We start from the raw sequence: 11,194 nt of genomic DNA, 5'->3' as shown, positions 1-11,194 counted from the left end.
ACACCGTAAAGTTTCCCGGCAACGACGCCAAAAAGTGATCGCAACGGACTCAACCTGAGGAAGAGTGGGCACTAATACTTTTACCCAATAGTGGTATCGGGGTCAATTTTCCACAGGGAACTTCAATTTGGAGTTGCGTGTTTGTATAGTCTAGGACTATGTTTTAGCTCCTAATTGATCTTCTAACATTTTTTGGTTTTCTTTTGATTAATAGCTACAATTTATCAACTACAATTGTAAAACTAAGTTATGCTAAAATTATTATTCTAAGTTGTATGCAATATAGAGAAAGGCACTAGGGTCGTGGCATGTACCTAGGTGGTCAACTAACGGGTAGAGATTCCTAATGCAAGAATGATGACTATGGGACTTATGCTATAATCGTTGCACTTTTGCACTCACTCTCACACCTCTCGGTAGAGAGAGTGATTTTGCCCAATTGACTCTCTCGAGACCAATTGTGTAGGCCAATTTGCCCAAGCAACTTATGGTTCAAGTTGGGTAATTACTCTCTCGAGGTTTAACCCGTTAATTGGGACTACCATTCTCATGGGTCCATCCCAATTCCTTGTTGGAATTAATCTTGGGGTCATAGACTCTCTTTCTCAAGAAGAGTCAAGACTCACTAAGCTAGACTTAGTGTTTGCAACCACCAAATCTTAATGAAAACATAAGATTAATTCAAATAACAAATACCCAACATCATTCATGCACTAAACAATCACACCCATTAATTACCCACACTAGGGTTGAGCCACAACCCTAGCTAATGGGTTTAGCTAGCCATAATAGAAACAAAAATTGAAGAAATAATAGATGAAATTGACATAACAATTAACTACAATGTTAATCTACTCAAATCCACGTTAATACTAGAAGAAATTGCCCAAAATAGGCTAAAATCATGAAATCCCGAGTTCAGCTGCTCTATGCTCTCAAAATAGATCTAAAAAACTATTGCTAAAAAGTAAAATGTTCTATTTATGCTACACAGGAAAAACAGGACAAAAATACCCCTGAGGGTCTGGCGCGGACCGCGTACAAATGTCACGCAGCCGCGGAGGGCAATAAGTCTTCAAGTCTTGCTTCTGGAACTGAGGGATGCGGACCGCATAGATATGTCACGCGGCCGCATAGGCTAAGATGCGCGGACCGCGTAAAAATGGGATGCGGCCACGTGGTAGACTTTTGCCCCAAACTCAACTCTCTGGACTTTTACCCATGCGGACCGCACTGATTTGATGTGCTGCCGCGTGGGCTTTTGCCTTGATTTTCTGGGTCTCTGAACTTCCCTCAGTGCGGACCGCGTGGAATTGATTGCGGACCGCGTGGCTTGACTTCAAACTTGCAAGGTCTCTGAACTCTCCTGCGCGGCCGCGCACCAAATCAGTGCGGTCCGCGCAGGTCATCTTGTTCCCCACTTCAGTTGTCTTTTGACACTTGGCAGATTTCACTCCTTTTTGAGTCGATCTCTGATATTTATCATCTTGTCGCTCAAACCTACAATCAAGTGTAATTTGTAACCATTTTGGGGCTAATATATGGCAATTAATGCACAAAGCTCAGGTAAGAATGGGTATAAAACATGTAGAAATCACAGTTATCACACCTCAATTTATTTTTAAAGACTTGCATTTAATTTGAAGCACACTATGGTTTTCATTTCTTTAAAACTAATCTTGAAATTCAATGCAAGGCTATTGACTATAGGTATGGCCATATAAAGGAAGTCTTTAGTTATTTGAAAGACATTGGGCCTGTATTAGGCCCGTTACATTATTAAGAGCAGAATAAAAATGTTGATGCCAACTGGGCCCAAAATTGAGCCCAAATGTAAAGGCAAAGAAAGATGGAAATCGTCAAACAATGTCCTGTTGATCCTATCCCAGAGCGACAAGCAGCAATCTTGAATGGACAACCAGTTGTTAGATTTACGGAGGCAGAAGTTGAGAGAATGAACGTGATCGAGGATCTCCAATATGCTGTGGTGGGAAAGTTTGCATATGGCTAGCCAGATTTAAATGAGATTCGTCTCATTGTTCCCTCTCAATATGGATTAAAGGGAGAATGTAGTATTGGTTTGTTGAGAGACAGATATGTCCTTATACGTATGACCTTGTGGAAGGATTTTGTTGATTTTACGTCGAAAGGAGCTCAATAAGTCAAGGACAAGAACGGCAATGAATACAAAATTCGACCTCTCATTTATGATGTGAAGTTTAAGGTAGGAGAAGAGACTCCAATGGCTATGGCTTGGATATCTTTTCCAGGTCTGTTACATACATACTTTGTGAAGGAGTGTATGTTTTCTCTTGCTTCAGCTGTTGGGAAATCTTTACATTTGGATATGGCTACTATAAATAAGACTCGACCTAGATATACGAGGGTAAAAGTTCTTGTCGATTTATTAGCTGATCATCCTAAAAATGTAAGAATGGACATTGTTAATGAGGCAACAGGTGTAACAAGGACTGAATGGGTAAACATTAAGTATGATATGATTCCTAAGTATTGTAAGGAATGCAGATTACAAGGCCATGATTATTTTGAATGCTGGATATCTCATCCGGAATTATCACCTTATCAAAGCAAGCAGAATGCTGAAAATAACAAGGAGCAGACTCAACTGCATCATAATCAACAATTGATGATCTTATCAAGTGAGAGAGTTGTAGGTAATGTGAATCCACCTGGGGAACAATGGAAGGAATTAAGAGACAATCGAGTGAAGAAGAATGGAAATCGTGTGGTTACAGGGAAAGAAATTGTTCCTGTTGAACAAGCTAACGGGCAGCAGCTGCTAGGATCTGGTAATCCTCAAAATAATGCTACTTCATCAAAGGAAATCATGACAGCTAATGATAATAACCAGCAGAACATTGGTAATGGAAGGAGGCAATTTTCTCAAGTTAATACAGCCAAACAACTTCAAACAACAAACAAATTTGCAGCTCTACAAGCAGAACATGAAAGTACAGTAGGAAATCAATTTGTTATTGTTGAAGGAGCTGATATGGAGACCACACCTATTCAGAAGCCCTTGGATTCAGATGCAGCAATTTATACTCCTATGTCTAATGAAGTGGCATCATCAAAGAGAATTCATGTTGGGCATCCTAATGGGGAAAGGGATGAAACTAAAGCAGGTGTAGAAATAGGTAAGAAGAATACTTCTCAATGGGTAAATAGAACCTTCCCAATGTCTAAGGTTACTACAAATCAGTCATGCCAAGAAACCCCCTCTCAATCACTATATACAAGCATAATTCCTGAGCATGAAAGTCTTAAGGATCGTGTCAATTTTTCGAGAGGTAAACTATGGCAGCAACAACGTGAAGAGGAATCAGACGAAGGGGAGTTCCTAGAAGGACATGAGGATGTGGAAGAAATACAAAGCAAAGATCCAGATGTGGAACAACAAAGTGTCAATGGAAAAAATAGCAGAATTGAAATACTAAGAGTAGAAGAAAGTAACAATGCTAATACTACAGCTGACCAACCTTTCCAAACTGAACAGCCTCTTAAAATCACAATACCACCATCCAATCCTGAACCAAATTTCTCTGGCACTATTGAGACACATGAACCTACAGTCCAAACCTTTAAAGCAGGGGATACAGATGATCTAGGAGATCCAAATAAAAAAAAGGAAGAAGCAAGACAACAGCAAATGGAAGGAACTCAGAAGAAAGTGGAATTATAATTGTAGCAGTTCTTAGGCAATACTAATGTAGGTGATGGGGCTACCTTAACTCAAATGCAAGAAGCAATAACATGCCCTAATCCATCAACTACAAAGGAAATGGTCACGATGAAAACCAGTGCTAAGAGTGTGGTTCCTAAAACTACCAGGAATCAGTTAATCAATCAAGAAAATTATGAAGAAGAGGACCAGACACAAAGGGCAAAAGGAAGAGATACAGATGCAGAATATAATACACAGAACTTCATAAATGTTGCTAGACAAGATGATATCTCACCTAGAAAGATGGAGAAAGGTAAATCAGCAGGAAGAGGGAAGAAAAACAACCAAGAGAGAATACTGGGGTGCATATTCCAGGAGTCCAAACAAGGAGAACTCTATCCAAATCAATCAATTGATGATGAATGCTCTAATTTGGAATATAAGGTCAGTTAACACAATGCAAGCATTTGAAAGGGTAATAACATTGGATAGACAGCATCAATTCGATTTTATTGCTTTGATGGAACCAATGCAACAGACTAGAACAGTTGAGCAATATAGAAGAAGGCTGGGTTTTGAGCAGGTGGTTGTGAATGTTTCAAACAAAGTATGGATCTTCATAGATCAAAAATATGATTTTGACATTATTTTTAACATGGAGCAGCAAATTACTTTAAAGATGACCAACACTGATGACCATACAGAGTTCATTATTACCATGGTCTATGCTAAATGTGATGCAAGAGAAAGAATTGAGTTGTGGGACACTTTGTATTCCTTGGCTACTGATATGGTTTTACCCTGGCTTATGGGTGGAGATTTTAATGTGATATGGGATGAAGAAGAGAAATTTGGGGGCCTCCCAGTTCATATAAATGAGATTGATGATTTTAGACATTGTATAACCACATGCAACCTTTTTGATCTTGGCTTCAAAGGAAGCATATTCACATGGTGGAATGGGAGAGCTGAGGAAGATTGCATATTCAAAAGGCTAGACAGATGTTTAGGCAACATGGAGCTTCAACAACTTTGGCCAGTCTTGGAGATAAATCACATATCTAAGATTGGCTCAGACCATAGCCCAATGCATCTCACATATAATCCTAGTACTGGTCAGATAAAAAAAGCATTTAGATTCTTAAATTTCTGGATCAAACATGAGACATTCTTAGATGTAGTTAAGGAGCATTGGCAGACAGACTTCCATGCAAGTCCTTTCATACTTTTTAACCACAAGATGAAGAACTGAAGAAAGCTCTTTCTACATGGAGCAAGTCCATGTTTGGTGATATATTTCAAAGGATATCTAGCTTGGAGGAAGTGGTGAAGGTACATGAGATACAATTTGAACTGAATCCAACTATACAAAATCGTGAAAGGCTCCAAAGGGTGCTGGCAGATTTTATTCGAGTGTGGGATTTGGAAGAAGAATTTTGAAAACAAAAAGCAGGTATGGCTTGGTTCAAAGATGGAGATAGAAATACTAAATTGTTTCATGCTCATGTTAATGGCAAAAGAAGGAAGCTACCGCTGAAAAGAATACAATACATCAATGGGAATTGGTTGGAAGATCCATCAGCTATTGCAGATGAAGCTGTTCTTTTCTTCTAGCAGCAGTTTCATGAATCCACAATTCCTACTGACTTTAGGATATTGGATCATGTCCCAGTAATGTTAAATGAAGTGCAAAACTGTGATCTTACAATGAAACCAACAATTGAGGAAGTGAAAAAGGTTGTATTTGGTTTGAACGGGGACAGTGCATGGGGACCTGATGGATTCAATGGTAATTTCTTTCATGCTTGTTGGAAAATCATTGGGGGAGACATAGTAGACATGGTGCAGGATTTTTTTTGTGGGAAGGATCTACCCAAATTTGTGACTCATACAAATTTGATCCTACTACCTAAGAAGAAGGATGTCCAGAACTTCTCGGATTTAAGGCCAATTAGCTTGAGTAATTTCTCTAACAAAATCATATCGAGGGTTATTCATGAGAGGATAGTGGATATAATTCCTAATATTATATCTGATGAGCAATCAGGGTTTGTAAAAGGTAGAAGTATTGCTGAGAATGTATTACTCACTCAAGAAATAATCACTGACATTAGATTGAGGACAAAGGCAGGCCCTAATATAGTTCTAAAATTGGACATGATGAAGGCATATGATCGACTCTCCTGGATTTTTCTAACAAAGATCTTGAGGAAAATGGGATTCTCTAAATGGTTTATTGGATTGATTTTTGGGATTGTATCAAACAATTGGTATTCAGTTCTAGTTAATGGCCAACCACATGGTTTTTTCAAGTCAACCAGAGGGGTGAAGCAGGGTGACCCTCTGTCACCTACACTGTTTATACTGGCTGCAGAGGCAATGTCAAGGGGTCTAAATGTTTTACATCATAATCTATACTTTTGTGGATTTGAAATGTCGAAGTGGAGCCCTAAGATCAACCATCTTGCTTATGCAGATGATGCAATCATTTTCTCATCATCAGATGATACTTCTTTAAGATTGATTATGGAAGTTCTAAATGCTTACAAAGCAGCATCTGGACAACTAATCAACAAGGCAAAATCTGTAGTTTATGTTCACCATTCTACAAGCGATGAAGTTGGTAGGAAGATTGAAGGAATAACTAGTATACAGAGAAAGGATTTCCCATTCATCTATTTGGGTTGTCCTATTTTTTACAAAAAGAGAAAAATGGAGTATTATGAAGATTTGATATCAAAAGTGCTGGATAAACTTCAAGCGTGGAAAGGGAAACTATTATCTATCGGAGGAAGGGCAGTACTAATCAGCAGTGTGTTGCAAACCATGCCAATTCATCTACTTTCTGCAGTAAATCCACCGGCCTATGTTTTAAACAAACTGCATAATTTGTTTGCGAGATTCTACTGGAGCAATTCTATTGATGGTAGAGCTAGACATTGGGTATCTTGGGATACTTTATGCTTACCTAAACATGAAGGAGGAGTGGGATTTCGATCCTTAAATGATATGTCAAATGCTCTCTTTTGCAAGCTATGGTGGAACTTCAGGACTAAGCCATCTTTATGGAGCTCTTTTATGAGTCAAAAATATTTGAAGAATATGCATGCAACTGTTGTGCCTTGGAGAGGTGGATCACACATTTGGAGAAAAATGTTGGAATGCAGAGACTCTACTGAACATCTGATTTTCTGGAAACTAAAAATGGGATCTTCCCTATTTTGGTTTGACAATTGGACAGGCTTGGGGGCCCTTTACTTTGTAATACCCCCGGAGTTTATAGTTGATAAAACAATCCATAATGTGAATGATGTTGTTGTGGAAGGGCAGTGGGATGAACATAAAATTAGAGAAATATTGCCAGGTGACTTAGCTATGCACATTATGCACACCATACAAGCTCTATCGATGAATGATGAACTGGACAAACCTATTTGGTGTTTGGAAACAAGAGGTCAATTCACGGTTAAGTCAGCTTGGGAATATTTGAGGAGAAGGAAAGATCCAGCTATTACATACGACAACATGTGGGTTAAAGGATTGCCTTTTAAGATCTCATTTTTTATGTGAAAACTGTAGAAAGGTAAGCTACCACTTGATGATGTAATTAGAAAGATGGGATACTACATGCCATCTAAATGTTGGTGTTGTGTAATGCCAAACGAAGAGACTTTAAGCCATGCTTTCTATCGATCACTCACGGCCTTAAAGGTTTGGTCTTACTTCTATTCTCATGTTAGATTATCTCTTGAGGGCTTAAACCTGCATCAGGCTATTGTGAAATGCTGGACAACAAAGGTAATTCCGAGACTCAAACCAATATTCCAAGCACTGCCAGGTATAATTGTGTGGGAACTATGGAAAAGGAGGAACAACAATAAGCATGGTGAGGTAGTGTCAACCAATCGAGTGGTATACCAAGTCTGCAATACTATTCAATCTCTTATTAAACTAAGGAAGCCAGGCATTGATCGAGTACCATTCACATGGCCTGATATACTTAGAATGATGGAGAACTACACTCTCAAACTGAAGTTCTACAAGGTTTTATAGGAACTCCCTATGACAGGTTGGACAAAAATTAACATTGATGGGGCCTCGAGAGGTAATCCAGGTAGGAGTTTAATTGGCTTTTGCTTGAGGAATGAGGAAGGATATCTGCTCTATGCGTGTGGAAAAGAAATTGAAGAGGTGACAAACACTCAAGCAGAAACAAGGGCAATGTTAGAGGCCCTGAAACATTGTTTGACTAATGAGATGAATAACATATGGGTAGAAACTAATTCTATGCTGCTCAAGAAGGTCATCACAGGGGAGTGGAAACCACCATAGGTTATTGAGGAGGAAGTGAAAGAGATAAGGAAGATGCTAATGTTGTACAATGGCAGGATAACACATATTTCCAGAGAGGGGAACAAGCTAGCTGATCATTTGGCAAACTATGCTCTTGATCAAGGAGTCATAGAATGCCACTCTTTCGATCATCTGGATACACAAGGCAGAAGACTAGTTAATGGAGACAAAATGCAATGTCCATTTCTGAGAGTAAAGGCTTCGAGGCAGTAGAATGAGAGGTTAACACAAGGTCAAAGGGGATGATTTCAAATCCTAGGGGAGGAAAGGAAGTCGACAAATGTTATTTTACTAACCTTGGGTTCTTTTTTGCAGGAATCTATATTGTGCTCAAGACATGTCAATTAATACGACTTCTATGGGTGGTATTAGTACTTTGTGCTTAATCCCTTGAAGGAGGAAAGGTGACATGCATAAGCTTGAGGAAAATCAATTATTTGAAATGACAATCCATTAAAGAAAAACAGAAGGCTAAGAGGAAGAAATCATCAATGCAGCATCATAGTCGAGCACATGAAGTATCCAATAGTGTAGGGAACTCAACAACACACAAAGGATGGACACATGACATCGAGGTCAAATGTAGCAGAATCACTGATGTACCCAACATCCATAATGTTGCAGAAGTGACCAGTAGGTGTATATCTTCAATATACAACAGGAAACAAAATGCATATGCAGGGAACCAGTCTTTAGGAATACAATATAAGGATACAAAGTGCATCGCATGGTTCTGGCAACAGGTTGTGTCTGGAAATAATGAAGCTTTATTAAAGTTCATCATAAAGAACTTTTCAAACGCAACAACCTACATAAATCCAATGCACTCTCTCGACTGAAAGTGTGTTAAACAAAGGGAGGGGACAGAGGATAAGTACTCGATAGGTGTAAAAAGCTTAGAAGCATGGTTGCACATGCCAAGAACATGGGGCCACAAAGGATTCATGAGATTTGGGACTTTAAATAAAGGAACATTGGGTAGTGTTTTCTACACACCTAAATTTTTGGACAAAGCATGGGCCATTACAATTACCCATGGAAGACTAAAAAAAGGAAAACTTATTGCATTTTCGAGGTGCTGGAAATTTTACACAGTAAGGAATCATTATGAGCATCTCAAGCTAACGCACGCCTACGCAAAAATCATCTGTAATATGCTTTCTTTAATAGCAAAAAGGCTTGGATGGAGCAACAATGCTATTCAAACAGATGAACAGTTCTTCAAGAGGGAATCAACATGGCAACCTTCGATGCAGGAAGAATTTGAGACACAATGGGGTAATATGCAGTCAATAATGGAACAAGACATACACTTTTATGGCAATCAAAGGTTCACACAAATACACAATGAGTTACGCTATTATTGCAAGTGCAGCGACAGGTACAAGATGCAGTTAAAGAAAATCTGGACTGAATACTGGACTTTGGATATATTTTCCATAAATTTAACAAAGTCAAAATACACCCTATCATGGGACGCTCACTATGCACGACTACATTTTAAACACTTGGCTAATGCTAGATCTAATGTAATATCAATGTTGACTTTCAAACTCAATATTGATAATAGGTTTCATGTAACCGTCAAAGTTTATCTATTTCATTATGTTAGACCCCCTGACAATGTATTTTATTTATGATTTTATTAGTTATAAAAATTAGCCCTAGGCGATTGCCTAGCAGATCAAAAAAAGAAAGAAAGATGGAAACAATGGAAAACCTGCTTTCTGCCTAGCAGCCTTGTTTGGGCCATCGCCAGGCCCAAAGAAGTCAACACCTCAAACACCCAAAGCCTGCTATAACTTAACTCATCACAGTTCATGTATAGTCATGTTTGCACAAATTATAGATGAAGTGCCTAACTAAACTATTTATCATACATTTAGTAATAGCTAAAAAACAGAATCTTTAAATCGTTCCTAAATTATTTTTCTTTTCTTTTAAAAAAAAAAAAGAAAACCTAAGTAAATAGTCACTTTAAAATGCTGGAATTGGCACTAGTAAAAAACTGAACATACTTAACAGCCGAACACTGCATTTTTTAATATGCATAATTCTTTTGAACACTATGGAAATGCTAAAACACTGCAATAGTTATTCATGAAGCAACAGGAACATACAATTATTTTACACACTGTAGTAATACTAAAATACTTTAACCAAATGTTCTCAAGCATCAATCATGGTCTATTTTGACCATACTCAGTACTTATCCAAATACTTAAACATGAAAATCTCATATATTACCAAACATTAAATTTAAAACACTAGACAGAATCATATGAGCAGTACAAAAGAGTGAAAGTTAACATTTTCTTTTAAACTAGACTACTTAGCCTAAAACATAGCATATGCAAGAGGTGCTATTCAAACCTTCAATACTAAACATCCTAGTTATTTCATGAAACCACACAAAAAAACTTTAATGTAGCTAACAGAAGCTAATAAGAAGAAGGCAAAAAAAAAACAGTAATCGAATGAATTAAAAGAAAACATCAGACAGAAACAAAATGTAAACATGAACTCTGAAACTCCATGGCAGCAGTACACTCTTCAAAACAAGCTTTCATTCATGATTCAAGGATCAAAGTATACCTTGGTTACAAAGAATAGAAACAAAGCTGTGAATCTTCAGAGAAAACAGCAAAGAAAACCGAGACAAGCAGTCAATGGAACAGTAGCCAATAACCAGCAGTATCACAGCTTCAAATTCAAACCCTCTTGCAACCCAAAAGCCCAGAATCTTTAAAAGAAAATTTATTCTGATTTATGTGGAACTTAGAAAAAGAAATGAAACCCCTTCTCAATGAAAAAGTAGCTGAAACTTTTAAAATACTTTTTAGGGTTCTAAAAATCTGATTCTGTGTCCTTTTCAGAATAAAATAGCCTACATAGGCTACTTAGGGAGGGTATATTTTGGGAATACTCCTTATCCTATAGTCTGAAATTAGTAAAATACAGCTATCCTCCTTATCCTGTTTCAGCATCTTTTGTAACAGCTAGGACAGCTGTACCATTTCTAGAAACTTTCTCTTCCTAGATATTTTCTAAAAATTGTCCTAAGTATCTTTTAGTTCAATTAGGTCCCTATAAGTTGCTACTGATTTTTAAATCAGTGTAAACACAAATGGGCATGCTAATGTAAATTAAACACCA

At 37.8% G+C, this 11,194-nt stretch overlaps 1 long non-coding RNA gene across 1 annotated transcript; it reads right to left on the bottom strand.

Annotated features, from left to right (window-relative positions):
- Positions 1–801: 801 nt before the first annotated feature.
- On the bottom strand, positions 802–10,965 carry LOC142180628 (uncharacterized). The gene is made up of 2 exons (XR_012709250.1): positions 10,634–10,965; positions 802–1,500 (listed from the first exon to the last, which is right to left on the bottom strand). It is a non-coding gene; the product is annotated as an uncharacterized LOC142180628 (long non-coding RNA).
- Positions 10,966–11,194: the final 229 nt, after the last annotated feature.

The sequence above is a fragment of the Nicotiana tabacum genome, chromosome 5 (assembly GCF_000715075.1).
Source record: "Nicotiana tabacum cultivar K326 chromosome 5, ASM71507v2, whole genome shotgun sequence".
In the NCBI taxonomy this organism is placed as follows: Eukaryota; Viridiplantae; Streptophyta; class Magnoliopsida; order Solanales; family Solanaceae; genus Nicotiana; species Nicotiana tabacum.
The sequence above is the reverse complement of the archived record's forward strand: the minus strand, read 5'-3'. Positions and strand labels throughout refer to the sequence as shown.